Raw genomic sequence first — 27,314 nt, 5'->3', positions numbered from 1 at the left:
ATGGGCCCAGCACGCTTCCGCTGCGCCACTCTGCTCCGCCTCACCCCAGATGGGACTCGAACCCACAATCCCTGGCTTAGGAGGCCAGTGCCTTATCCATTAGGCCACTGGGGCTTACCAGCTGCGCTCCATCAGAGCCTTTGCTCCACTGGTATCAAAGGAATGTTTTAAATGTCGGGATAGCCGGACAAAGCCACTGTGTTGAATTTTCGGGTCTCAGGCCCTGAGCCGGCAGAAAGCACTCCAGACTGACTGTGGCAGGTGAGCATGGCTATATTTCCTGATTTGAAATGTTTCCATGTCAGAAGATCGTTTGAAGAGATGTTTGCATTTTACCCGACAGTGTAAAGTGACGGGAAGATCAAGACTAAGTGAAGTGAACGTGTATATAAACGTGGAAGTGGCTACAGGTTCCCCACTCGGAAGCCCCCTCCGCTCGCCGTTCTCAGCGCTGGCCCAGACTCTGAGGGAAATGGCGCGCGTCAACGCGCAGGAGAGGCCTCTAAAAACTCGGCCTAGCAGAGGATGGTTTCGATCCATCGACCTCTGGGTTATGGGCCCAGCACGCTTCCGCTGCGCCACTCTGCTCTGCCTCAGTTCTCATTGCCTGCTCATTTCCATTAGCTCCAGTGCTCTCATTGCAGTTTGACTGGATTGCAAGGCAGATTTGAGAAAATGCAGATGAGATGATCAGGACAAGTCAAAGGAGGTGCGTAGTCGGATACGGAAATGGCTGCACGTTCCCCAGTGAAAGCCTGCCGGTCGTAGTTTTCATTCCCGTGTCAGGCTGTGGGTTGTGAAAGGCAAAATGTGTGCGGCTCTCCTATCGTGGCACCTAAAGGGTTAACCTAGCAGAGGATGGCTTCGATCCATCGACCTCTGGGTTATGGGCCCAGCACGCTTCCGCTGCGCCACTCTGCTCCGCCTCACCCCAGATGGGACTCGAACCCACAATCCCTGGCTTAGGAGGCCAGTGCCTTATCCATTAGGCCACTGGGGCTTACCAGCTGCGCTCCATCAGAGCCTTTGCTCCACTGGTATCAAAGGAATGTTTTAAATGTCGGGATAGCCGGACAAAGCCACTGTGTTGAATTTTCGGGTCTCGGGCCCTGAGCCGGCAGAAAGCACTCCAGACTGACTGTGGCAGGTGAGCATGGCTATATTTCCTGATTTGAAATGTTTCCATGTCAGAAGATCGTTTGAAGAGATGTTTGCATTTTACACGACAGTGTAAAGTGACGGGAAGATCAAGACTAAGTGAAGTGAACGTGTATATAAACGTGGAAGTGGCTACAGGTTCCCCACTCGGAAGCCCCCTCCGCTCGCCGTTCTCAGCGCTGGCCCAGACTCTGAGGGAAATGGCGCGCGTCAACGCGCAGGAGAGGCCTCTAAAAACTCGGCCTAGCAGAGGATGGTTTCTATCCATCGACCTCTGGGTTATGGGCCCAGCACGCTTCCGCTGCGCCACTCTGCTCTGCCTCAGTTCTCATTGCCTGCTCATTTCCATTAGCTCCAGTGCTCTCATTGCAGTTTGACTGGATTGCAAGGCAGATTTGAGAAAATGCAGATGAGATGATCAGGACAAGTCAAAGGAGGTGCGTAGTCGGATACGGAAATGGCTGCACGTTCCCCAGTGAAAGCCTGCCGGTCGTAGTTTTCATTCCCGTGTCAGGCTGTGGGTTGTGAAAGGCAAAATGTGTGCGGCTCTCCTATCGTGGCACCTAAAGGGTTAGCCTAGCAGAGGATGGCTTCGATCCATCGACCTCTGGGTTATGGGCCCAGCACGCTTCCGCTGCGCCACTCTGCTCCGCCTCACCCCAGATGGGACTCGAACCCACAATCCCTGGCTTAGGAGGCCAGTGCCTTATCCATTAGGCCACTGGGGCTTACCAGCTGCGCTCCATCAGAGCCTTTGCTCCACTGGTATCAAAGGAATGTTTTAAATGTCGGGATAGCCGGACAAAGCCACTGTGTTGAATTTTCGGGTCTCGGGCCCTGAGCCGGCAGAAAGCACTCCAGACTGACTGTGGCAGGTGAGCATGGCTATATTTCCTGATTTGAAATGTTTCCATGTCAGAAGATCGTTTGAAGAGATGTTTGCATTTTACACGACAGTGTAAAGTGACGGGAAGATCAAGACTAAGTGAAGTGAACGTGTATATAAACGTGGAAGTGGCTACAGGTTCCCCACTCGGAAGCCCCCTCCGCTCGCCGTTCTCAGCGCTGGCCCAGACTCTGAGGGAAATGGCGCGCGTCAACGCGCAGGAGAGGCCTCTAAAAACTCGGCCTAGCAGAGGATGGTTTCGATCCATCGACCTCTGGGTTATGGGCCCAGCACGCTTCCGCTGCGCCACTCTGCTCTGCCTCAGTTCTCATTGCCTGCTCATTTCCATTAGCTCCAGTGCTCTCATTGCAGTTTGACTGGATTGCAAGGCAGATTTGAGAAAATGCAGATGAGATGATCAGGACAAGTCAAAGGAGGTGCGTAGTCGGATACGGAAATGGCTGCACGTTCCCCAGTGAAAGCCTGCCGGTCGTAGTTTTCATTCCCGTGTCAGGCTGTGGGTTGTGAAAGGCAAAATGTGTGCGGCTCTCCTATCGTGGCACCTAAAGGGTTAGCCTAGCAGAGGATGGCTTCGATCCATCGACCTCTGGGTTATGGGCCCAGCACGCTTCCGCTGCGCCACCTCACCCCAGATGGGACTCGAACCCACAATCCCTGGCTTAGGAGGCCAGTGCCTTATCCATTAGGCCCCTGGGGCTTACCAGCTGCGCTCCATCAGAGCCTTTGCTCCACTGGTATCAAAGGAATGTTTTAAATGTCGGGATAGCCGGACAAAGCCACTGTGTTGAATTTTCGGGTCGGGCCCTGAGCCAGCAGAAAGCACTCCAGACTGACTGTGGCAGGTGAGCATGGCTATATTTCCTGATTTGAAATGTTTCCATGTCAGAAGATCGTTTGAAGAGATGTTTGCATTTTACACGACAGTGTAAAGTGACGGGAAGATCAAGACTAAGTGAAGTGAACGTGTATATAAACGTGGAAGTGGCTACAGGTTCCCCACTCGGAAGCCCCCTCCGCTCGCCGTTCTCAGCGCTGGCCCAGACTCTGAGGGAAATGGCGCGCGTCAACACGCAGGAGAGGCCTCTAAAAACTCGGCCTAGCAGAGGATGGTTTCGATCCATCGACCTCTGGGTTATGGGCCCAGCACGCTTCCGCTGCGCCACTCTGCTCTGCCTCAGTTCTCATTGCCTGCTCATTTCCATTAGCTCCAGTGCTCTCATTGCAGTTTGACTGGATTGCAAGGCAGATTTGAGAAAATGCAGATGAGATGATCAGGACAAGTCAAAGGAGGTGCGTAGTCGGATACGGAAATGGCTGCACGTTCCCCAGTGAAAGCCTGCCGGTCGTAGTTTTCATTCCCGTGTCAGGCTGTGGGTTGTGAAAGGCAAAATGTGTGCGGCTCTCCTATCGTGGCACCTAAAGGGTTAGCCTAGCAGAGGATGGTTTCGATCCATCGACCTCTGGGTTATGGGCCCAGCACGCTTCCCTTGCGCCACTCTGCTCTGCCTCACCCCAGATGGGACTTGAACCCACAATCCCTGGCTTAGGAGGCCAGTGCCTTATCCATTAGGCCCCTGGGGCTTACCAGCTGCGCTCCATCAGAGCCTTTGCTCCACTGGTATCAAAGGAATGTTTTAAATGTCGGGATAGCCGGACAAAGCCACTGTGTTGAATTTTCGGGTCTCGGGCCCTGAGCCGGCAGAAAGCACTCCAGACTGACTGTGGCAGGTGAGCATGGCTATATTTCCTGATTTGAAATGTTTCCATGTCAGAAGATCGTTTGAAGAGATGTTTGCATTTTACACGACAGTGTAAAGTGACGGGAAGATCAAGACTAAGTGAAGTGAACGTGTATATAAACGTGGAAGTGGCTACAGGTTCCCCACTCGGAAGCCCCCTCCGCTCGCCGTTCTCAGCGCTGGCCCAGACTCTGAGGGAAATGGCGCGCGTCAACGCGCAGGAGAGGCCTCTGAAAACTCGGCCTAGCAGAGGATGGTTTCGATCCATCGACCTCTGGGTTATGGGCCCAGCACACTTCCGCTGCGCCACTCTGCTCTGCCTCAGTTCTCATTGCCTGCTCATTTCCATTAGCTCCAGTGCTCTCATTGCAGTTTGACTGGATTGCAAGGCAGATTTGAGAAAATGCAGATGAGATGATCAGGACAAGTCAAAGGAGGTGCGTAGTCGGATACGGAAATGGCTGCACGTTCCCCAGTGAAAGCCTGCCGGTCGTAGTTTTCATTCCCGTGTCAGGCTGTGGGTTGTGAAAGGCAAAATGTGTGCGGCTCTCCTATCGTGGCACCTAAAGGGTTAGCATAGCAGAGGATGTTTTCGATCCATCGACCTCTGGGTTATGGGCCCAGCACGCTTCCGCTGCGCCACTCTGCTCCGCCTCACCCCAGATGGGACTCGAACCCACAATCCCTGGCTTAGGAGGCCAGTGCCTTATCCATTAGGCCACTGGGGCTTACCAGCTGCGCTCCATCAGAGCCTTTGCTCCACTGGTATCAAAGGAATGTTTTAACTGTCGGGATAGCCGGACAAAGCCACTGTGTTGAATTTTCGGGTCTCGGGCCCTGAGCCGGCAGAAAGCACTCCAGACTGACTGTGGCAGGTGAGCATGGCTATATTTCCTGATTTGAAATGTTTCCATGTCAGAAGATCGTTTGAAGAGATGTTTGCATTTTACACGACAGTGTAAAGTGACGGGAAGATCAAGACTAAGTGAAGTGAACGTGTATATAAACGTGGAAGTGGCTACAGGTTCCCCACTCGGAAGCCCCCTCCGCTCGCCGTTCTCAGCGCTGGCCCAGACTCTGAGGGAAATGGCGCGCGTCAACGCGCAGGAGAGGCCTCTAAAAACTCGGCCTAGCAGAGGATGGTTTCGATCCATCGACCTCTGGGTTATGGGCCCAGCACGCTTCCGCTGCGCCACTCTGCTCTGCCTCAGTTCTCATTGCCTGCTCATTTCCATTAGCTCCAGTGCTCTCATTGCAGTTTGACTGGATTGCAAGGCAGATTTGAGAAAATGCAGATGAGATGATCAGGACAAGTCAAAGGAGGTGCGTAGTCGGATACGGAAATGGCTGCACGTTCCCCAGTGAAAGCCTGCCGGTCGTAGTTTTCATTCCCGTGTCAGGCTGTGGGTTGTGAAAGGCAAAATGTGTGCGGCTCTCCTATCGTGGCACCTAAAGGGTTAGCCTAGCAGAGGATGGCTTCGATCCATCGACCTCTGGGTTATGGGCCCAGCACGCTTCCGCTGCGCCACCTCACCCCAGATGGGACTCGAACCCACAATCCCTGGCTTAGGAGGCCAGTGCCTTATCCATTAGGCCCCTGGGGCTTACCAGCTGCGCTCCATCAGAGCCTTTGCTCCACTGGTATCAAAGGAATGTTTTAAATGTCGGGATAGCCGGACAAAGCCACTGTGTTGAATTTTCGGGTCGGGCCCTGAGCCAGCAGAAAGCACTCCAGACTGACTGTGGCAGGTGAGCATGGCTATATTTCCTGATTTGAAATGTTTCCATGTCAGAAGATCGTTTGAAGAGATGTTTGCATTTTACACGACAGTGTAAAGTGACGGGAAGATCAAGACTAAGTGAAGTGAACGTGTATATAAACGTGGAAGTGGCTACAGGTTCCCCACTCGGAAGCCCCCTCCGCTCGCCGTTCTCAGCGCTGGCCCAGACTCTGAGGGAAATGGCGCGCGTCAACACGCAGGAGAGGCCTCTAAAAACTCGGCCTAGCAGAGGATGGTTTCGATCCATCGACCTCTGGGTTATGGGCCCAGCACGCTTCCGCTGCGCCACTCTGCTCTGCCTCAGTTCTCATTGCCTGCTCATTTCCATTAGCTCCAGTGCTCTCATTGCAGTTTGACTGGATTGCAAGGCAGATTTGAGAAAATGCAGATGAGATGATCAGGACAAGTCAAAGGAGGTGCGTAGTCGGATACGGAAATGGCTGCACGTTCCCCAGTGAAAGCCTGCCGGTCGTAGTTTTCATTCCCGTGTCAGGCTGTGGGTTGTGAAAGGCAAAATGTGTGCGGCTCTCCTATCGTGGCACCTAAAGGGTTAGCCTAGCAGAGGATGGTTTCGATCCATCGACCTCTGGGTTATGGGCCCAGCACGCTTCCCTTGCGCCACTCTGCTCTGCCTCACCCCAGATGGGACTTGAACCCACAATCCCTGGCTTAGGAGGCCAGTGCCTTATCCATTAGGCCCCTGGGGCTTACCAGCTGCGCTCCATCAGAGCCTTTGCTCCACTGGTATCAAAGGAATGTTTTAAATGTCGGGATAGCCGGACAAAGCCAATGTGTTGAATTTTCGGGTCTCGGGCCCTGAGCTGGCAGAAAGCACTCCAGACTGACTGTGGCAGGTGAGCATGGCTATATTTCCTGATTTGAAATGTTTCCATGTCAGAAGATCGTTTGAAGAGATGTTTGCATTTTACACGACAGTGTAAAGTGACGGGAAGATCAAGACTAAGTGAAGTGAACGTGTATATAAACGTGGAAGTGGCTACAGGTTCCCCACTCGGAAGCCCCCTCCACTCGCCGTTCTCAGCGCTGGCCCAGACTCTGAGGGAAATGGCGCGCGTCAACGCGCAGGAGAGGCCTCTAAAAACTCGGCCTAGCAGAGGATGGTTTCGATCCATCGACCTCTGGGTTATGGGCCCAGCACGCTTCCGCTGCGCCACTCTGCTCTGCCTCAGTTCTCATTGCCTGCTCATTTCCATTAGCTCCAGTGCTCTCATTGCAGTTTGACTGGATTGCAAGGCAGATTTGAGAAAATGCAGATGAGATGATCAGGACAAGTCAAAGGAGGTGCGTAGTCGGATACGGAAATGGCTGCACGTTCCCCAGTGAAAGCCTGCCGGTCGTAGTTTTCATTCCCGTGTCAGGCTGTGGGTTGTGAAAGGCAAAATGTGTGCGGCTCTCCTATCGTGGCACCTAAAGGGTTAGCCTAGCAGAGGATGGTTTCGATCCATCGACCTCTGGGTTATGGGCCCAGCACGCTTCCGCTGCGCCACTCTGCTCCGCCTCACCCCAGATGGGACTCAAACCCACAATCCCTGGCTTAGGAGGCCAGTGCCTTATCCATTAGGCCACTGGGGCTTACCAGCTACGCTCCATCAGAGCCTTTGCTCCACTGGTATCAAAGGAATGTTTTAAATGTCGGGATAGCCGGACAAAGCCACTGTGTTGAATTTTCGGGTCTCGGGCCCTGAGCCGGCAGAAAGCACTCCAGACTGACTGTGGCAGGTGAGCATGGCTATATTTCCTGATTTGAAATGTTTCCATGTCAGAAGATCGTTTGAAGAGATGTTTGCATTTTACACGACAGTGTAAAGTGACGGGAAGATCAAGACTAAGTGAAGTGAACGTGTATATAAACGTGGAAGTGGCTACAGGTTCCCCACTCGGAAGCCCCCTCCACTCGCCGTTCTCAGCGCTGGCCCAGACTCTGAGGGAAATGGCGCGCGTCAACGCGCAGGAGAGGCCTCTAAAAACTCGGCCTAGCAGAGGATGGTTTCGATCCATCGACCTCTGGGTTATGGGCCCAGCACGCTTCCGCTGCGCCACTCTGCTCTGCCTCAGTTCTCATTGCCTGCTCATTTCCATTAGCTCCAGTGCTCTCATTGCAGTTTGACTGGATTGCAAGGCAGATTTGAGAAAATGCAGATGAGATGATCAGGACAAGTCAAAGGAGGTGCGTAGTCGGATACGGAAATGGCTGCACGTTCCCCAGTGAAAGCCTGCCGGTCGTAGTTTTCATTCCCGTGTCAGGCTGTGGGTTGTGAAAGGCAAAATGTGTGCGGCTCTCCTATCGTGGCACCTAAAGGGTTAGCCTAGCAGAGGATGGTTTCGATCCATCGACCTCTGGGTTATGGGCCCAGCACGCTTCCGCTGCGCCACTCTGCTCCGCCTCACCCCAGATGGGACTCAAACCCACAATCCCTGGCTTAGGAGGCCAGTGCCTTATCCATTAGGCCACTGGGGCTTACCAGCTACGCTCCATCAGAGCCTTTGCTCCACTGGTATCAAAGGAATGTTTTAAATGTCGGGATAGCCGGACAAAGCCACTGTGTTGAATTTTCGGGTCTCGGGCCCTGAGCCGGCAGAAAGCACTCCAGACTGACTGTGGCAGGTGAGCATGGCTATATTTCCTGATTTGAAATGTTTCCATGTCAGAAGATCGTTTGAAGAGATGTTTGCATTTTACACGACAGTGTAAAGTGACGGGAAGATCAAGACTAAGTGAAGTGAACGTGTATATAAACGTGGAAGTGGCTACAGGTTCCCCACTCGGAAGCCCCCTCCACTCGCCGTTCTCAGCGCTGGCCCAGACTCTGAGGGAAATGGCGCGCGTCAACGCGCAGGAGAGGCCTCTAAAAACTCGGCCTAGCAGAGGATGGTTTCGATCCATCGACCTCTGGGTTATGGGCCCAGCACGCTTCCGCTGCGCCACTCTGCTCTGCCTCAGTTCTCATTGCCTGCTCATTTCCATTAGCTCCAGTGCTCTCATTGCAGTTTGACTGGATTGCAAGGCAGATTTGAGAAAATGCAGATGAGATGATCAGGACAAGTCAAAGGAGGTGCGTAGTCGGATACGGAAATGGCTGCACGTTCCCCAGTGAAAGCCTGCCGGTCGTAGTTTTCATTCCCGTGTCAGGCTGTGGGTTGTGAAAGGCAAAATGTGTGCGGCTCTCCTATCGTGGCACCTAAAGGGTTAGCCTAGCAGAGGATGGTTTCGATCCATCGACCTCTGGGTTATGGGCCCAGCACGCTTCCGCTGCGCCACTCTGCTCCGCCTCACCCCAGATGGGACTCAAACCCACAATCCCTGGCTTAGGAGGCCAGTGCCTTATCCATTAGGCCACTGGGGCTTACCAGCTACGCTCCATCAGAGCCTTTGCTCCACTGGTATCAAAGGAATGTTTTAAATGTCGGGATAGCCGGACAAAGCCACTGTGTTGAATTTTCGGGTCTCGGGCCCTGAGCCGGCAGAAAGCACTCCAGACTGACTGTGGCAGGTGAGCATGGCTATATTTCCTGATTTGAAATGTTTCCATGTCAGAAGATCGTTTGAAGAGATGTTTGCATTTTACACGACAGTGTAAAGTGACGGGAAGATCAAGACTAAGTGAAGTGAACGTGTATATAAACGTGGAAGTGGCTACAGGTTCCCCACTCGGAAGCCCCCTCCACTCGCCGTTCTCAGCGCTGGCCCAGACTCTGAGGGAAATGGCGCGCGTCAACGCGCAGGAGAGGCCTCTAAAAACTCGGCCTAGCAGAGGATGGTTTCGATCCATCGACCTCTGGGTTATGGGCCCAGCACGCTTCCGCTGCGCCACTCTGCTCTGCCTCAGTTCTCATTGCCTGCTCATTTCCATTAGCTCCAGTGCTCTCATTGCAGTTTGACTGGATTGCAAGGCAGATTTGAGAAAATGCAGATGAGATGATCAGGACAAGTCAAAGGAGGTGCGTAGTCGGATACGGAAATGGCTGCACGTTCCCCAGTGAAAGCCTGCCGGTCGTAGTTTTCATTCCCGTGTCAGGCTGTGGGTTGTGAAAGGCAAAATGTGTGCGGCTCTCCTATCGTGGCACCTAAAGGGTTAGCCTAGCAGAGGATGGTTTCGATCCATCGACCTCTGGGTTATGGGCCCAGCACGCTTCCGCTGCGCCACTCTGCTCCGCCTCACCCCAGATGGGACTCAAACCCACAATCCCTGGCTTAGGAGGCCAGTGCCTTATCCATTAGGCCCCTGGGGCTTACCAGCTGCGCTCCATCAGAGCCTTTGCTCCACTGGTATCAAAGGAATGTTTTAAATGTCGGGATAGCCGGACAAAGCCACTGTGTTGAATTTTCGGGTCTCGGGCCCTGAGCCGGCAGAAAGCACTCCAGACTGACTGTGGCAGGTGAGCATGGCTATATTTCCTGATTTGAAATGTTTCCATGTCAGAAGATCGTTTGAAGAGATGTTTGCATTTTACACGACAGTGTAAAGTGACGGGAAGATCAAGACTAAGTGAAGTGAACGTGTATATAAACGTGGAAGTGGCTACAGGTTCCCCACTCGGAAGCCCCCTCCACTCGCCGTTCTCAGCGCTGGCCCAGACTCTGAGGGAAATGGCGCGCGTCAACGCGCAGGAGAGGCCTCTAAAAACTCGGCCTAGCAGAGGATGGTTTCGATCCATCGACCTCTGGGTTATGGGCCCAGCACGCTTCCGCTGCGCCACTCTGCTCTGCCTCAGTTCTCATTGCCTGCTCATTTCCATTAGCTCCAGTGCTCTCATTGCAGTTTGACTGGATTGCAAGGCAGATTTGAGAAAATGCAGATGAGATGATCAGGACAAGTCAAAGGAGGTGCGTAGTCGGATACGGAAATGGCTGCACGTTCCCCAGTGAAAGCCTGCCGGTCGTAGTTTTCATTCCCGTGTCAGGCTGTGGGTTGTGAAAGGCAAAATGTGTGCGGCTCTCCTATCGTGGCACCTAAAGGGTTAGCCTAGCAGAGGATGGTTTCGATCCATCGACCTCTGGGTTATGGGCCCAGCACGCTTCCGCTGCGCCACTCTGCTCCGCCTCACCCCAGATGGGACTCAAACCCACAATCCCTGGCTTAGGAGGCCAGTGCCTTATCCATTAGGCCACTGGGGCTTACCAGCTACGCTCCATCAGAGCCTTTGCTCCACTGGTATCAAAGGAATGTTTTAAATGTCGGGATAGCCGGACAAAGCCACTGTGTTGAATTTTCGGGTCTCGGGCCCTGAGCCGGCAGAAAGCACTCCAGACTGACTGTGGCAGGTGAGCATGGCTATATTTCCTGATTTGAAATGTTTCCATGTCAGAAGATCGTTTGAAGAGATGTTTGCATTTTACACGACAGTGTAAAGTGACGGGAAGATCAAGACTAAGTGAAGTGAACGTGTATATAAACGTGGAAGTGGCTACAGGTTCCCCACTCGGAAGCCCCCTCCACTCGCCGTTCTCAGCGCTGGCCCAGACTCTGAGGGAAATGGCGCGCGTCAACGCGCAGGAGAGGCCTCTAAAAACTCGGCCTAGCAGAGGATGGTTTCGATCCATCGACCTCTGGGTTATGGGCCCAGCACGCTTCCGCTGCGCCACTCTGCTCTGCCTCAGTTCTCATTGCCTGCTCATTTCCATTAGCTCCAGTGCTCTCATTGCAGTTTGACTGGATTGCAAGGCAGATTTGAGAAAATGCAGATGAGATGATCAGGACAAGTCAAAGGAGGTGCGTAGTCGGATACGGAAATGGCTGCACGTTCCCCAGTGAAAGCCTGCCGGTCGTAGTTTTCATTCCCGTGTCAGGCTGTGGGTTGTGAAAGGCAAAATGTGTGCGGCTCTCCTATCGTGGCACCTAAAGGGTTAGCCTAGCAGAGGATGGTTTCGATCCATCGACCTCTGGGTTATGGGCCCAGCACGCTTCCACTGCGCCACTCTGCTCCGCCTCACCCCAGATGGGACTCGAACCCACAATCCCTGGCTTAGGAGGCCAGTGCCTTATCCATTAGGCCACTGGGGCTTACCAGCTGCGCTCCATCAGAGCCTTTGCTCCACTGGTATCAAAGGAATGTTTTAAATGTCGGGATAGCCGGACAAAGCCACTGTGTTGAATTTTCGGGTCTCGGGCCCTGAGCCGGCAGAAAGCACTCCAGACTGACTGTGGCAGGTGAGCATGGCTATATTTCCTGATTTGAAATGTTTCCATGTCAGAAGATCGTTTGAAGAGATGTTTGCATTTTACACGACAGTGTAAAGTGACGGGAAGATCAAGACTAAGTGAAGTGAACGTGTATATAAACGTGGAAGTGGCTACAGGTTCCCCACTCGGAAGCCCCCTCCACTCGCCGTTCTCAGCGCTGGCCCAGACTCTGAGGGAAATGGCGCGCGTCAACGCGCAGGAGAGGCCTCTAAAAACTCGGCCTAGCAGAGGATGGTTTCGATCCATCGACCTCTGGGTTATGGGCCCAGCACGCTTCCGCTGCGCCACTCTGCTCTGCCTCAGTTCTCATTGCCTGCTCATTTCCATTAGCTCCAGTGCTCTCATTGCAGTTTGACTGGATTGCAAGGCAGATTTGAGAAAATGCAGATGAGATGATCAGGACAAGTCAAAGGAGGTGCGTAGTCGGATACGGAAATGGCTGCACGTTCCCCAGTGAAAGCCTGCCGGTCGTAGTTTTCATTCCCGTGTCAGGCTGTGGGTTGTGAAAGGCAAAATGTGTGCGTCTCTCCTATCTTGGCACCTAAAGGGTTAGCCTAGCAGAGGATGGTTTCGATCCATCGACCTCTGGGTTATGGGCCCAGCACGCTTCCACTGCGCCACTCTGCTCCGCCTCACCCCAGATGGGACTCGAACCCACAATCCCTGGCTTAGGAGGCCAGTGCCTTATCCATTAGGCCACTGGGGCTTACCAGCTGCGCTCCATCAGAGCCTTTGCTCCACTGGTATCAAAGGAATGTTTTAAATGTCGGGATAGCCGGACAAAGCCACTGTGTTGAATTTTCGGGTCTCGGGCCCTGAGCCGGCAGAAAGCACTCCAGACTGACTGTGGCAGGTGAGCATGGCTATATTTCCTGATTTGAAATGTTTCCATGTCAGAAGATCGTTTGAAGAGATGTTTGCATTTTACACGACAGTGTAAAGTGACGGGAAGATCAAGACTAAGTGAAGTGAACGTGTATATAAACGTGGAAGTGGCTACAGGTTCCCCACTCGGAAGCCCCCTCCACTCGCCGTTCTCAGCGCTGGCCCAGACTCTGAGGGAAATGGCGCGCGTCAACGCGCAGGAGAGGCCTCTAAAAACTCGGCCTAGCAGAGGATGGTTTCGATCCATCGACCTCTGGGTTATGGGCCCAGCACGCTTCCGCTGCGCCACTCTGCTCTGCCTCAGTTCTCATTGCCTGCTCATTTCCATTAGCTCCAGTGCTCTCATTGCAGTTTGACTGGATTGCAAGGCAGATTTGAGAAAATGCAGATGAGATGATCAGGACAAGTCAAAGGAGGTGCGTAGTCGCATACGGAAATGGCTGCATGTTCCCCAGTGAAAGCCTGCCGGTCGTAGTTTTCATTCCCGTGTCAGGCTGTGGGTTGTGAAAGGCAAAATGTGTGCGGCTCTCCTATCGTAGCACCTAAAGGGTTAGCCTAGCAGAGGATGGTTTCGATCCATCGACCTCTGGGTTATGGGCCCAGCACGCTTCCGCTGCGCCACTCTGCTCCGCCTCACCCCAGATGGGACTCGAACCCACAATCCCTGGCTTAGGAGGCCAGTGCCTTATCCATTAGGCCCCTGGGGCTTACGAGCTGCGCTCCATCAGAGCCTTTGCTCCACTGGTATCAAAGGAATGTTTTAAATGTCGGGAAAGCCGGACAAAGCCACTGTGTTGAATTTTCGGGTCTCGGGCCCTGAGCCGGCAGAAAGCACTCCAGACTGACTGTGGCAGGTGAGCATGGCTATATTTCCTGATTTGAAATGTTTCCATGTCAGAAGATCGTTTGAAGAGATGTTTGCATTTTACACGACAGTGTAAAGTGACGGGAAGATCAAGACTAAGTGAAGTGAACGTGTATATAAACTTGGAAGTGGCTACAGGTTCCCCACTCGGAAGCCCCCTCCACTCGCCGTTCTCAGCGCTGGCCCAGACTCTGAGGGAAATGGCGCGCGTCAACGCGCAGGAGAGGCCTCTAAAAACTCGGCCTAGCAGAGGATGGTTTCGATCCATCGACCTCTGGGTTATGGGCCCAGCACGCTTCCGCTGCGCCACTCTGCTCTGCCTCAGTTCTCATTGCCTGCTCATTTCCATTAGCTCCAGTGCTCTCATTGCAGTTTGACTGGATTGCAAGGCAGATTTGAGAAAATGCAGATGAGATGATCAGGACAAGTCAAAGGAGGTGCGTAGTCGGATACGGAAATGGCTGCACGTTCCCCAGTGAAAGCCTGCCGGTCGTAGTTTTCATTCCCGTGTCAGGCTGTGGGTTGTGAAAGGCAAAATGTGTGCGTCTCTCCTATCTTGGCACCTAAAGGGTTAGCCTAGCAGAGGATGGTTTCGATCCATCGACCTCTGGGTTATGGGCCCAGCACGCTTCCACTGCGCCACTCTGCTCCGCCTCACCCCAGATGGGACTCGAACCCACAATCCCTGGCTTAGGAGGCCAGTGCCTTATCCATTAGGCCACTGGGGCTTACCAGCTGCGCTCCATCAGAGCCTTTGCTCCACTGGTATCAAAGGAATGTTTTAAATGTCGGGATAGCCGGACAAAGCCACTGTGTTGAATTTTCGGGTCTCGGGCCCTGAGCCGGCAGAAAGCACTCCAGACTGACTGTGGCAGGTGAGCATGGCTATATTTCCTGATTTGAAATGTTTCCATGTCAGAAGATCGTTTGAAGAGATGTTTGCATTTTACACGACAGTGTAAAGTGACGGGAAGATCAAGACTAAGTGAAGTGAACGTGTATATAAACGTGGAAGTGGCTACAGGTTCCCCACTCGGAAGCCCCCTCCACTCGCCGTTCTCAGCGCTGACCCAGACTCTGAGGGAAATGGCGCGCGTCAACGCGCAGGAGAGGCCTCTAAAAACTCGGCCTAGCAGAGGATGGTTTCGATCCATCGACCTCTGGGTTATGGGCCCAGCACGCTTCCGCTGCGCCACTCTGCTCTGCCTCAGTTCTCATTGCCTGCTCATTTCCATTAGCTCCAGTGCTCTCATTGCAGTTTGACTGGATTGCAAGGCAGATTTGAGAAAATGCAGATGAGATGATCAGGACAAGTCAAAGGAGGTGCGTAGTCGCATACGGAAATGGCTGCATGTTCCCCAGTGAAAGCCTGCCGGTCGTAGTTTTCATTCCCGTGTCAGGCTGTGGGTTGTGAAAGGCAAAATGTGTGCGGCTCTCCTATCGTGGCACCTAAAGGGTTAGCCTAGCAGAGGATGGTTTCGATCCATCGACCTCTGGGTTATGGGCCCAGCACGCTTCCGCTGCGCCACTCTGCTCCGCCTCACCCCAGATGGGACTCGAACCCACAATCCCTGGCTTAGGAGGCCAGTGCCTTATCCATTAGGCCACTGGGGCTTACCAGCTGCGCTCCATCAGAGCCTTTGCTCCACTGGTATCAAAGGAATGTTTTAAATGTCGGGATAGCCGGACAAAGCCACTGTGTTGAATTTTCGGGTCTCGGGCCCTGAGCCGGCAGAAAGCACTCCAGACTGACTGTGGCAGGTGAGCATGGCTATATTTCCTGATTTGAAATGTTTCCATGTCAGAAGATCGTTTGAAGAGATGTTTGCATTTTACACGACAGTGTAAAGTGACGGGAAGATCAAGACTAAGTGAAGTGAACGTGTATATAAACGTGGAAGTGGCTACAGGTTCCCCACTCGGAAGCCCCCTCCACTCGCCGTTCTCAGCGCTGGCCCAGACTCTGAGGGAAATGGCGCGCGTCAACGCGCAGGAGAGGCCTCTAAAAACTCGGCCTAGCAGAGGATGGTTTCGATCCATCGACCTCTGGGTTATGGGCCCAGCACGCTTCCGCTGCGCCACTCTGCTCTGCCTCAGTTCTCATTGCCTGCTCTTTTCCATTAGCTCCAGTGCTCTCATTGCAGTTTGACTGGATTGCAAGGCAGATTTGAGAAAATGCAGAAGAGATGATCAGGACAAGTCAAAGGAGGTGCGTAGTCGGATACGGAAATGGCTGCACGTTCCCCAGTGAAAGCCTGCCGGTCGTAGTTTTCATTCCCGTGTCAGGCTGTGGGTTGTGAAAGGCAAAATGTGTGCGGCTCTCCTATCGTAGCACCTAAAGGGTTAGCCTAGCAGAGGATGGTTTCGATCCATCGACCTCTGGGTTATGGGCCCAGCACGCTTCCGCTGCGCCACTCTGCTCCGCCTCACCCCAGATGGGACTCGAACCCACAATCCCTGGCTTAGGAGGCCAGTGCCTTATCCATTAGGCCCCTGGGGCTTACGAGCTGCGCTCCATCAGAGCCTTTGCTCCACTGGTATCAAAGGAATGTTTTAAATGTCGGGAAAGCCGGACAAAGCCACTGTGTTGAATTTTCGGGTCTCGGGCCCTGAGCCGGCAGAAAGCACTCCAGACTGACTGTGGCAGGTGAGCATGGCTATATTTCCTGATTTGAAATGTTTCCATGTCAGAAGATCGTTTGAAGAGATGTTTGCATTTTACACGACAGTGTAAAGTGACGGGAAGATCAAGACTAAGTGAAGTGAACGTGTATATAAACTTGGAAGTGGCTACAGGTTCCCCACTCGGAAGCCCCCTCCACTCGCCGTTCTCAGCGCTGGCCCAGACTCTGAGGGAAATGGCGCGCGTCAACGCGCAGGAGAGGCCTCTAAAAACTCGGCCTAGCAGAGGATGGTTTCGATCCATCGACCTCTGGGTTTTGGGCCCAGCACGCTTCCGCTGCGCCACTCTGCTCTGCCTCAGTTCTCATTGCCTGCTCATTTCCATTAGCTCCAGTGCTCTCATTGCAGTTTGACTGGATTGCAAGGCAGATTTGAGAAAATGCAGATGAGATGATCAGGACAAGTCAAAGGAGGTGCGTAGTCGGATACGGAAATGGCTGCACGTTCCCCAGTGAAAGCCTGCCGGTCGTAGTTTTCATTCCCGTGTCAGGCTGTGGGTTGTGAAAGGCAAAATGTGTGCGGCTCTCCTATCGTGGCACCTAAAGGGTTAGCCTAGCAGAGGATGGTTTCGATCCATCGACCTCTGGGTTATGGGCCCAGCACGCTTCCGCTGCGCCACTCTGCTCCGCCTCACCCCAGATGGGACTCAAACCCACAATCCCTGGCTTAGGAGGCCAGTGCCTTATCCATTAGGCCCCTGGGGCTTACCAGCTGCGCTCCATCAGAGCCTTTGCTCCACTGGTATCAAAGGAATGTTTTAAATGTCGGGATAGCCGGACAAAGCCACTGTGTTGAATTTTCGGGTCTCGGGCCCTGAGCCGGCAGAAAGCACTCCAGACTGACTGTGGCAGGTGAGCATGGCTATATTTCCTGATTTGAAATGTTTCCATGTCAGAAGATCGTTTGAAGAGATGTTTGCATTTTACACGACAGTGTAAAGTGACGGGAAGATCAAGACTAAGTGAAGTGAACGTGTATATAAACGTGGAAGTGGCTACAGGTTCCCCACTCGGAAGCCCCCTCCACTCGCCGTTCTCAGCGCTGGCCCAGACTCTGAGGGAAATGGCGCGCGTCAACGCGCAGGAGAGGCCTCTAAAAACTCGGCCTAGCAGAGGATGGTTTCGATCCATCGACCTCTGGGTTATGGGCCCAGCACGCTTCCGCTGCGCCACTCTGCTCTGCCTCAGTTCTCATTGCCTGCTCATTTCCATTAGCTCCAGTGCTCTCATTGCAGTTTGACTGGATTGCAAGGCAGATTTGAGAAAGTGCAGATGAGATGATCAGGACAAGTCAAAGGAGGTGCGTAGTCGGATACGGAAATGGCTGCACGTTCCCCAGTGAAAGCCTGCCGGTCGTAGTTTTCATTCCCGTGTCAGGCTGTGGGTTGTGAAAGGCAAAATGTGTGCGGCTCTCCTATCGTGGCACCTAAAGGGTTAGCCTAGCAGAGGATGGTTTCGATCCATCGACCTCTGGGTTATGGGCCCAGCACGCTTCCGCTGCGCCACTCTGCTCCGCCTCACCCCAGATGGGACTCGAACCCACAATCCCTGGCTTAGGAGGCCAGTGCCTTATCCATTAGGCCACTGGGGCTTACCAGCTGCGCTCCATCAGAGCCTTTGCTCCACTGGTATCAAAGGAATGTTTTAAATGTCGGGATAGCCGGACAAAGCCACTGTGTTGAATTTTCGGGTCTCGGGCCCTGAGCCGGCAGAAAGCACTCCAGACTGACTGTGGCAGGTGAGCATGGCTATATTTCCTGATTTGAAATGTTTCCATGTCAGAAGATCGTTTGAAGAGATGTTTGCATTTTACACGACAGTGTAAAGTGACGGGAAGATCAAGACTAAGTGAAGTGAACGTGTATATAAACGTGGAAGTGGCTACAGGTTCCCCACTCGGAAGCCCCCTCCACTCGCCGTTCTCAGCGCTGGCCCAGACTCTGAGGGAAATGGCGCGCGTCAACGCGCAGGAGAGGCCTCTAAAAACTCGGCCTAGCAGAGGATGGTTTCGATCCATCGACCTCTGGGTTATGGGCCCAGCACGCTTCCGCTGCGCCACTCTGCTCTGCCTCAGTTCTCATTGCCTGCTCATTTCCATTAGCTCCAGTGCTCTCATTGCAGTTTGACTGGATTGCAAGGCAGATTTGAGAAAATGCAGATGAGATGATCAGGACAAGTCAAAGGAGGTGCGTAGTCGGATACGGAAATGGCTGCACGTTCCCCAGTGAAAGCCTGCCGGTCGTAGTTTTCATTCCCGTGTCAGGCTGTGGGTTGTGAAAGGCAAAATGTGTGCGGCTCTCCTATCGTGGCACCTAAAGGGTTAGCCTAGCAGAGGATGGTTTCGATCCATCGACCTCTGGGTTATGGGCCCAGCACGCTTCCGCTGCGCCACTCTGCTCCGCCTCACCCCAGATGGGACTCAAACCCACAATCCCTGGCTTAGGAGGCCAGTGCCTTATCCATTAGGCCCCTGGGGCTTACCAGCTGCGCTCCATCAGAGCCTTTGCTCCACTGGTATCAAAGGAATGTTTTAAATGTCGGGATAGCCGGACAAAGCCACTGTGTTGAATTTTCGGGTCTCGGGCCCTGAGCCGGCAGAAAGCACTCCAGACTGACTGTGGCAGGTGAGCATGGCTATATTTCCTGATTTGAAATGTTTCCATGTCAGAAGATCGTTTGAAGAGATGTTTGCATTTTACACGACAGTGTAAAGTGACGGGAAGATCAAGACTAAGTGAAGTGAACGTGTATATAAACTTGGAAGTGGCTACAGGTTCCCCACTCGGAAGCCCCCTCCACTCGCCGTTCTCAGCGCTGGCCCAGACTCTGAGGGAAATGGCGCGCGTCAACGCGCAGGAGAGGCCTCTAAAAACTCGGCCTAGCAGAGGATGGTTTCGATCCATCGACCTCTGGGTTATGGGCCCAGCACGCTTCCGCTGCGCCACTCTGCTCTGCCTCAGTTCTCATTGCCTGCTCATTTCCATTAGCTCCAGTGCTCTCATTGCAGTTTGACTGGATTGCAAGGCAGATTTGAGAAAATGCAGATGAGATGATCAGGACAAGTCAAAGGAGGTGCGTAGTCGGATACGGAAATGGCTGCACGTTCCCCAGTGAAAGCCTGCCGGTCGTAGTTTTCATTCCCGTGTCAGGCTGTGGGTTGTGAAAGGCAAAATGTGTGCGTCTCTCCTATCTTGGCACCTAAAGGGTTAGCCTAGCAGAGGATGGTTTCGATCCATCGACCTCTGGGTTATGGGCCCAGCACGCTTCCACTGCGCCACTCTGCTCCGCCTCACCCCAGATGGGACTCGAACCCACAATCCCTGGCTTAGGAGGCCAGTGCCTTATCCATTAGGCCACTGGGGCTTACCAGCTGCGCTCCATCAGAGCCTTTGCTCCACTGGTATCAAAGGAATGTTTTAAATGTCGGGATAGCCGGACAAAGCCACTGTGTTGAATTTTCGGGTCTCGGGCCCTGAGCCGGCAGAAAGCACTCCAGACTGACTGTGGCAGGTGAGCATGGCTATATTTCCTGATTTGAAATGTTTCCATGTCAGAAGATCGTTTGAAGAGATGTTTGCATTTTACACGACAGTGTAAAGTGACGGGAAGATCAAGACTAAGTGAAGTGAACGTGTATATAAACGTGGAAGTGGCTACAGGTTCCCCACTCGGAAGCCCCCTCCACTCGCCGTTCTCAGCGCTGGCCCAGACTCTGAGGGAAATGGCGCGCGTCAACGCGCAGGAGAGGCCTCTAAAAACTCGGCCTAGCAGAGGATGGTTTCGATCCATCGACCTCTGGGTTATGGGCCCAGCACGCTTCCGCTGCGCCACTCTGCTCTGCCTCAGTTCTCATTGCCTGCTCATTTCCATTAGCTCCAGTGCTCTCATTGCAGTTTGACTGGATTGCAAGGCAGATTTGAGAAAATGCAGATGAGATGATCAGGACAAGTCAAAGGAGGTGCGTAGTCGCATACGGAAATGGCTGCATGTTCCCCAGTGAAAGCCTGCCGGTCGTAGTTTTCATTCCCGTGTCAGGCTGTGGGTTGTGAAAGGCAAAATGTGTGCGGCTCTCCTATCGTGGCACCTAAAGGGTTAGCCTAGCAGAGGATGGTTTCGATCCATCGACCTCTGGGTTATGGGCCCAGCACGCTTCCGCTGCGCCACTCTGCTCCGCCTCACCCCAGATGGGACTCGAACCCACAATCCCTGGCTTAGGAGGCCAGTGCCTTATCCATTAGGCCACTGGGGCTTACCAGCTGCGCTCCATCAGAGCCTTTGCTCCACTGGTATCAAAGGAATGTTTTAAATGTCGGGATAGCCGGACAAAGCCACTGTGTTGAATTTTCGGGTCTCGGGCCCTGAGCCGGCAGAAAGCACTCCAGACTGACTGTGGCAGGTGAGCATGGCTATATTTCCTGATTTGAAATGTTTCCATGTCAGAAGATCGTTTGAAGAGATGTTTGCATTTTACACGACAGTGTAAAGTGACGGGAAGATCAAGACTAAGTGAAGTGAACGTGTATATAAACGTGGAAGTGGCTACAGGTTCCCCACTCGGAAGCCCCCTCCACTCGCCGTTCTCAGCGCTGGCCCAGACTCTGAGGGAAATGGCGCGCGTCAACGCGCAGGAGAGGCCTCTAAAAACTCGGCCTAGCAGAGGATGGTTTCGATCCATCGACCTCTGGGTTATGGGCCCAGCACGCTTCCGCTGCGCCACTCTGCTCTGCCTCAGTTCTCATTGCCTGCTCTTTTCCATTAGCTCCAGTGCTCTCATTGCAGTTTGACTGGATTGCAAGGCAGATTTGAGAAAATGCAGAAGAGATGATCAGGACAAGTCAAAGGAGGTGCGTAGTCGGATACGGAAATGGCTGCACGTTCCCCAGTGAAAGCCTGCCGGTCGTAGTTTTCATTCCCGTGTCAGGCTGTGGGTTGTGAAAGGCAAAATGTGTGCGGCTCTCCTATCGTAGCACCTAAAGGGTTAGCCTAGCAGAGGATGGTTTCGATCCATCGACCTCTGGGTTATGGGCCCAGCACGCTTCCGCTGCGCCACTCTGCTCCGCCTCACCCCAGATGGGACTCGAACCCACAATCCCTGGCTTAGGAGGCCAGTGCCTTATCCATTAGGCCCCTGGGGCTTACGAGCTGCGCTCCATCAGAGCCTTTGCTCCACTGGTATCAAAGGAATGTTTTAAATGTCGGGAAAGCCGGACAAAGCCACTGTGTTGAATTTTCGGGTCTCGGGCCCTGAGCCGGCAGAAAGCACTCCAGACTGACTGTGGCAGGTGAGCATGGCTATATTTCCTGATTTGAAATGTTTCCATGTCAGAAGATCGTTTGAAGAGATGTTTGCATTTTACACGACAGTGTAAAGTGACGGGAAGATCAAGACTAAGTGAAGTGAACGTGTATATAAACGTGGAAGTGGCTACAGGTTCCCCACTCGGAAGCCCCCTCCACTCGCCGTTCTCAGCGCTGGCCCAGACTCTGAGGGAAATGGCGCGCGTCAACGCGCAGGAGAGGCCTCTAAAAACTCGGCCTAGCAGAGGATGGTTTCGATCCATCGACCTCTGGGTTATGGGCCCAGCACGCTTCCGCTGCGCCACTCTGCTCTGCCTCAGTTCTCATTGCCTGCTCATTTCCATTAGCTCCAGTGCTCTCATTGCAGTTTGACTGGATTGCAAGGCAGATTTGAGAAAATGCAGATGAGATGATCAGGACAAGTCAAAGGAGGTGCGTAGTCGGATACGGAAATGGCTGCACGTTCCCCAGTGAAAGCCTGCCGGTCGTAGTTTTCATTCCCGTGTCAGGCTGTGGGTTGTGAAAGGCAAAATGTGTGCGGCTCTCCTATCGTGGCACCTAAAGGGTTAGCCTAGCAGAGGATGGTTTCGATCCATCGACCTCTGGGTTATGGGCCCAGCACGCTTCCGCTGCGCCACTCTGCTCCGCCTCACCCCAGATGGGACTCAAACCCACAATCCCTGGCTTAGGAGGCCAGTGCCTTATCCATTAGGCCCCTGGGGCTTACCAGCTGCGCTCCATCAGAGCCTTTGCTCCACTGGTATCAAAGGAATGTTTTAAATGTCGGGATAGCCGGACAAAGCCACTGTGTTGAATTTTCGGGTCTCGGGCCCTGAGCCGGCAGAAAGCACTCCAGACTGACTGTGGCAGGTGAGCATGGCTATATTTCCTGATTTGAAATGTTTCCATGTCAGAAGATCGTTTGAAGAGATGTTTGCATTTTACACGACAGTGTAAAGTGACGGGAAGATCAAGACTAAGTGAAGTGAACGTGTATATAAACGTGGAAGTGGCTACAGGTTCCCCACTCGGAAGCCCCCTCCACTCGCCGTTCTCAGCGCTGGCCCAGACTCTGAGGGAAATGGCGCGCGTCAACGCGCAGGAGAGGCCTCTAAAAACTCGGCCTAGCAGAGGATGGTTTCGATCCATCGACCTCTGGGTTATGGGCCCAGCACGCTTCCGCTGCGCCACTCTGCTCTGCCTCAGTTCTCATTGCCTGCTCATTTCCATTAGCTCCAGTGCTCTCATTGCAGTTTGACTGGATTGCAAGGCAGATTTGAGAAAATGCAGATGAGATGATCAGGACAAGTCAAAGGAGGTGCGTAGTCGGATACGGAAATGGCTGCACGTTCCCCAGTGAAAGCCTGCCGGTCGTAGTTTTCATTCCCGTGTCAGGCTGTGGGTTGTGAAAGGCAAAATGTGTGCGGCTCTCCTATCGTGGCACCTAAAGGGTTAGCCTAGCAGAGGATGGTTTCGATCCATCGACCTCTGGGTTATGGGCCCAGCACGCTTCCGCTGCGCCACTCTGCTCCGCCTCACCCCAGATGGGACTCGAACCCACAATCCCTGGCTTAGGAGGCCAGTGCCTTATCCATTAGGCCACTGGGGCTTACCAGCTGCGCTCCATCAGAGCCTTTGCTCCACTGGTATCAAAGGAATGTTTTAAATGTCGGGATAGCCGGACAAAGCCACTGTGTTGAATTTTCGGGTCTCGGGCCCTGAGCCGGCAGAAAGCACTCCAGACTGACTGTGGCAGGTGAGCATGGCTATATTTCCTGATTTGAAATGTTTCCATGTCAGAAGATCGTTTGAAGAGATGTTTGCATTTTACACGACAGTGTAAAGTGACGGGAAGATCAAGACTAAGTGAAGTGAACGTGTATATAAACGTGGAAGTGGCTACAGGTTCCCCACTCGGAAGCCCCCTCCACTCGCCGTTCTCAGCGCTGGCCCAGACTCTGAGGGAAATGGCGCGCGTCAACGCGCAGGAGAGGCCTCTAAAAACTCGGCCTAGCAGAGGATGGTTTCGATCCATCGACCTCTGGGTTATGGGCCCAGCACGCTTCCGCTGCGCCACTCTGCTCTGCCTCAGTTCTCATTGCCTGCTCATTTCCATTAGCTCCAGTGCTCTCATTGCAGTTTGACTGGATTGCAAGGCAGATTTGAGAAAATGCAGATGAGATGATCAGGACAAGTCAAAGGAGGTGCGTAGTCGGATACGGAAATGGCTGCACGTTCCCCAGTGAAAGCCTGCCGGTCGTAGTTTTCATTCCCGTGTCAGGCTGTGGGTTGTGAAAGGCAAAATGTGTGCGGCTCTCCTATCGTGGCACCTAAAGGGTTAGCCTAGCAGAGGATGGTTTCGATCCATCGACCTCTGGGTTATGGGCCCAGCACGCTTCCGCTGCGCCACTCTGCTCCGCCTCACCCCAGATGGGACTCGAACCCACAATCCCTGGCTTAGGAGGCCAGTGCCTTATCCATTAGGCCACTGGGGCTTACCAGCTGCGCTCCATCAGAGCCTTTGCTCCACTGGTATCAAAGGAATGTTTTAAATGTCGGGATAGCCGGACAAAGCCACTGTGTTGAATTTTCGGGTCTCGGGCCCTGAGCCGGCAGAAAGCACTCCAGACTGACTGTGGCAGGTGAGCATGGCTATATTTCCTGATTTGAAATGTTTCCATGTCAGAAGATCGTTTGAAGAGATGTTTGCATTTTACACGACAGTGTAAAGTGACGGGAAGATCAAGACTAAGTGAAGTGAACGTGTATATAAACGTGGAAGTGGCTACAGGTTCCCCACTCGGAAGCCCCCTCCACTCGCCGTTCTCAGCGCTGGCCCAGACTCTGAGGGAAATGGCGCGCGTCAACGCGCAGGAGAGGCCTCTAAAAACTCTGCCTAGCAGAGGATGGTTTCGATCCATCGACCTCTGGGTTATGGGCCCAGCACGCTTCCGCTGCGCCACTCTGCTCTGCCTCAGTTCTCATTGCCTGCTCATTTCCATTAGCTCCAGAGCTCTCATTGCAGTTTGACTGGATTGCAAGGCAGATTTGAGAAAATGCAGATGAGATGATCAGGACAAGTCAAAGGAGGTGCGTAGTCGGATACGGAAATGGCTGCACGTTCCCCAGTGAAAGCCTGCCGGTCGTAGTTTTCATTCCCGTGTCAGGCTGTGGGTTGTGAAAGGCAAAATGTGTGCGGCTCTCCTATCGTGGCACCTAAAGGGTTAGCCTAGCAGAGGATGGTTTCGATCCATCGACCTCTGGGTTATGGGCCCAGCACGCTTCCGCTGCGCCACTCTGCTCCACCTCACCCCAGATGGGACTCGAACCCACAATCCCTGGCTTAGGAGGCCAGTGCCTTATCCATTAGGCCACTGGGGCTTACCAGCTGCGCTCCATCAGAGCCTTTGCTCCACTGGTATCAAAGGAATGTTTTAAATGTCGGGATAGCCGGACAAAGCCACTGTGTTGAATTTTCGGGTCTCGGGCCCTGAGCCGGCAGAAAGCACTCCAGACTGACTGTGGCAGGTGAGCATGGCTATATTTCCTGATTTGAAATGTTTCCATGTCAGAAGATTGTTTGAAGAGATGTTTGCATTTTACACGACAGTGTAAAGTGACGGGAAGATCAAGACTAAGTGAAGTGAACGTGTATATAAACGTGGAAGTGGCTACAGGTTCCCCAGTCGGAAGCCCCCTCCACTCGCCGTTCTCAGCGCTGGCCCAGACTCTGAGGGAAATGGCGCGCGTCAACGCGCAGGAGAGGCCTCTAAAAACTCGGCCTAGCAGAGGATGGTTTCGATCCATCGACCTCTGGGTTATGGGCCCAGCACGCTTCCGCTGCGCCACTCTGCTCTGCCTCAGTTCTCATTGCCTGCTCATTTCCATTAGCTCCAGTGCTCTCATTGCAGTTTGACTGGATTGCAAGGCAGATTTGAGAAAATGCAGATGAGATGATCAGGACAAGTCAAAGGAGGTGCGTAGTCGGATACGAAAATGGCTGCACGTTCCCCAGTGATAGCCTGCCGGTCGTAGTTTTCATTCCCGTGTCAGGCTGTGGGTTGTGAAAGGCAAAATGTGTGCGGCTCTCCTATCGTGGCACCTAAAGGGTTAGCCTAGCAGAGGATGGTTTCGATCCATCGACCTCTGGGTTATGGGCCCAGCACGCTTCCGCTGCGCCACTCTGCTCCACCTCACCCCAGATGGGACTCGAACCCACAATCCCTGGCTTAGGAGGCCAGTGCCTTATCCATTAGGCCACTGGGGCTTACCAGCTGCGCTCCATCAGAGCCTTTGCTCCACTGTTATGAAAGGAATGTTTTAAATGTCGGGATAGCCGGACAAAGCCACTGTGTTGAATTTTCGGGTCTCGGGCCCTGAGCTGGCAGAAAGCACTCCAGACTGACTGTGGCAGGTGAGCATGGCTATATTTCCTGATTTGAAATATTTCCATGTCAGAAGATCGTTTGAAGAGATGTTTGCATTTTACACGACAGTGTAAAGTGACGGGAAGATCAAGACTAAGTGAAGTGAACGTGTATATAAACGTGGAAGTGGCTACAGGTTCCCCACTCGGAAGCCCCCTCCACTCGCCGTTCTCAGCGCTGGCCCAGACTCTGAGGGAAATGGCGCGCGTCAACGCGCAGGAGAGGCCTCTAAAAACTCGGCCTAGCAGAGGATGGTTTCGATCCATCGACCTCTGGGTTATGGGCCCAGCACGCTTCCGCTGCGCCACTCTGCTCTGCCTCAGTTCTCATTGCCTGCTCATTTCCATTAGCTCCAGAGCTCTCATTGCAGTTTGACTGGATTGCAAGGCAGATTTGAGAAAATGCAGATGAGATGATCAGGACAAGTCAAAGGAGGTGCGTAGTCGGATACGAAAATGGCTGCACGTTCCCCAGTGATAGCCTGCCGGTCGTAGTTTTCATTCCCGTGTCAGGCTGTGGGTTGTGAAAGGCAAAATGTGTGCGGCTCTCCTATCGTGGCACCTAAAGGGTTAGCCTAGCAGAGGATGGTTTCGATCCATTGACCTCTGGGTTATGGGCCCAGCACGCTTCCGCTGCGCCACTCTGCTCCGCCTCACCCCAGATGGGACTCGAACCCACAATCCCTGGCTTAGGAGGCCAGTGCCTTATCCATTAGGCCACTGGGGCTTACCAGCTGCGCTCCATCAGAGCCTTTGCTCCACTGTTATGAAAGGAAGGTTTTAAATGTCGGGATAGCCGGACAAAGCCACTGTGTTGAATTTTCGGGTCTCGGGCCCTGAGCTGGCAGAAAGCACTCCAGACTGACTGTGGCAGGTGAGCATGGCTATATTTCCTGATTTGAAATATTTCCATGTCAGAAGATCGTTTGAAGAGATGTTTGCATTTTACACGACAGTGTAAAGTGACGGGAAGATCAAGACTATGTGAAGTGAACGTGTATATAAACGTGGAAGTGGCTACAGGTTCCCCACTCGGAAGCCCCCTCCACTCGCCGTTCTCAGCGCTGGCCCAGATTCTGAGGGAAATGGCGCGCGTCAACGCGCAGGAGAGGCCTCTAAAAACTCGGCCTAGCAGAGGATGGTTTCGATCCATCGACCTCTGGGTTATGGGCCCAGCACGCTTCCGCTGCGCCACTCTGCTCTGCCTCAGTTCTCATTGCCTGCTCATTTCCATTAGCTCCAGTGCTCTCATTGCAGTTTGACTGGATTGCAAGGCAGATTTGAGAAAATGCAGATGAGATGATCAGGACAAGTCAAAGGAGGTGCGTAGTCGGATACGAAAATGGCTGCACGTTCCCCAGTGATAGCCTG

General features: G+C 53.2%; 24 non-coding genes across 24 annotated transcripts; all 24 read right to left on the bottom strand.

The window, feature by feature from the left end:
- Positions 1 to 41: 41 nt before the first annotated feature.
- On the bottom strand, positions 42 to 114 carry trnar-ccu. The gene has a single exon. It is a non-coding gene; the product is annotated as a tRNA-Arg (tRNA).
- Positions 115 to 927: 813 nt separating this feature from the next.
- trnar-ccu lies at positions 928 to 1,000 on the bottom strand. The gene has a single exon. It is a non-coding gene; the product is annotated as a tRNA-Arg (tRNA).
- An 813-nt stretch (positions 1,001 to 1,813) lies between these two features.
- On the bottom strand, positions 1,814 to 1,886 carry trnar-ccu. The gene has a single exon. It is a non-coding gene; the product is annotated as a tRNA-Arg (tRNA).
- A 2,573-nt stretch (positions 1,887 to 4,459) lies between these two features.
- trnar-ccu lies at positions 4,460 to 4,532 on the bottom strand. The gene has a single exon. It is a non-coding gene; the product is annotated as a tRNA-Arg (tRNA).
- A 2,573-nt stretch (positions 4,533 to 7,105) lies between these two features.
- trnar-ccu lies at positions 7,106 to 7,178 on the bottom strand. Its single transcript has one exon. It is a non-coding gene; the product is annotated as a tRNA-Arg (tRNA).
- Positions 7,179 to 7,991: 813 nt separating this feature from the next.
- On the bottom strand, positions 7,992 to 8,064 carry trnar-ccu. Its single transcript has one exon. It is a non-coding gene; the product is annotated as a tRNA-Arg (tRNA).
- An 813-nt stretch (positions 8,065 to 8,877) lies between these two features.
- trnar-ccu lies at positions 8,878 to 8,950 on the bottom strand. Its single transcript has one exon. It is a non-coding gene; the product is annotated as a tRNA-Arg (tRNA).
- A 1,699-nt stretch (positions 8,951 to 10,649) lies between these two features.
- trnar-ccu lies at positions 10,650 to 10,722 on the bottom strand. Its single transcript has one exon. It is a non-coding gene; the product is annotated as a tRNA-Arg (tRNA).
- A 735-nt stretch (positions 10,723 to 11,457) lies between these two features.
- Positions 11,458 to 11,529, bottom strand: trnam-cau. Its single transcript has one exon. It is a non-coding gene; the product is annotated as a tRNA-Met (tRNA).
- A 6-nt stretch (positions 11,530 to 11,535) lies between these two features.
- Positions 11,536 to 11,608, bottom strand: trnar-ccu. The gene has a single exon. It is a non-coding gene; the product is annotated as a tRNA-Arg (tRNA).
- A 735-nt stretch (positions 11,609 to 12,343) lies between these two features.
- Positions 12,344 to 12,415, bottom strand: trnam-cau. The gene has a single exon. It is a non-coding gene; the product is annotated as a tRNA-Met (tRNA).
- Positions 12,416 to 12,421: 6 nt separating this feature from the next.
- trnar-ccu lies at positions 12,422 to 12,494 on the bottom strand. The gene has a single exon. It is a non-coding gene; the product is annotated as a tRNA-Arg (tRNA).
- Positions 12,495 to 14,115: 1,621 nt separating this feature from the next.
- trnam-cau lies at positions 14,116 to 14,187 on the bottom strand. Its single transcript has one exon. It is a non-coding gene; the product is annotated as a tRNA-Met (tRNA).
- A 6-nt stretch (positions 14,188 to 14,193) lies between these two features.
- trnar-ccu lies at positions 14,194 to 14,266 on the bottom strand. Its single transcript has one exon. It is a non-coding gene; the product is annotated as a tRNA-Arg (tRNA).
- An 813-nt stretch (positions 14,267 to 15,079) lies between these two features.
- trnar-ccu lies at positions 15,080 to 15,152 on the bottom strand. The gene has a single exon. It is a non-coding gene; the product is annotated as a tRNA-Arg (tRNA).
- Positions 15,153 to 17,737: 2,585 nt separating this feature from the next.
- trnar-ccu lies at positions 17,738 to 17,810 on the bottom strand. The gene has a single exon. It is a non-coding gene; the product is annotated as a tRNA-Arg (tRNA).
- A 1,621-nt stretch (positions 17,811 to 19,431) lies between these two features.
- trnam-cau lies at positions 19,432 to 19,503 on the bottom strand. The gene has a single exon. It is a non-coding gene; the product is annotated as a tRNA-Met (tRNA).
- A 6-nt stretch (positions 19,504 to 19,509) lies between these two features.
- On the bottom strand, positions 19,510 to 19,582 carry trnar-ccu. Its single transcript has one exon. It is a non-coding gene; the product is annotated as a tRNA-Arg (tRNA).
- An 813-nt stretch (positions 19,583 to 20,395) lies between these two features.
- On the bottom strand, positions 20,396 to 20,468 carry trnar-ccu. The gene has a single exon. It is a non-coding gene; the product is annotated as a tRNA-Arg (tRNA).
- Positions 20,469 to 23,053: 2,585 nt separating this feature from the next.
- Positions 23,054 to 23,126, bottom strand: trnar-ccu. Its single transcript has one exon. It is a non-coding gene; the product is annotated as a tRNA-Arg (tRNA).
- An 813-nt stretch (positions 23,127 to 23,939) lies between these two features.
- trnar-ccu lies at positions 23,940 to 24,012 on the bottom strand. Its single transcript has one exon. It is a non-coding gene; the product is annotated as a tRNA-Arg (tRNA).
- Positions 24,013 to 24,825: 813 nt separating this feature from the next.
- On the bottom strand, positions 24,826 to 24,898 carry trnar-ccu. The gene has a single exon. It is a non-coding gene; the product is annotated as a tRNA-Arg (tRNA).
- Positions 24,899 to 25,711: 813 nt separating this feature from the next.
- On the bottom strand, positions 25,712 to 25,784 carry trnar-ccu. The gene has a single exon. It is a non-coding gene; the product is annotated as a tRNA-Arg (tRNA).
- Positions 25,785 to 26,597: 813 nt separating this feature from the next.
- On the bottom strand, positions 26,598 to 26,670 carry trnar-ccu. The gene has a single exon. It is a non-coding gene; the product is annotated as a tRNA-Arg (tRNA).
- Positions 26,671 to 27,314: the final 644 nt, after the last annotated feature.

The sequence above is a fragment of the Alosa sapidissima genome, chromosome 21 (assembly GCF_018492685.1).
Source record: "Alosa sapidissima isolate fAloSap1 chromosome 21, fAloSap1.pri, whole genome shotgun sequence".
Lineage (NCBI taxonomy): Eukaryota > Metazoa > Chordata > Actinopteri > Clupeiformes > Clupeidae > Alosa > Alosa sapidissima.
Note: the sequence above shows the minus strand (reverse complement) of the source record. Positions and strands in the feature narration are given on the sequence as shown.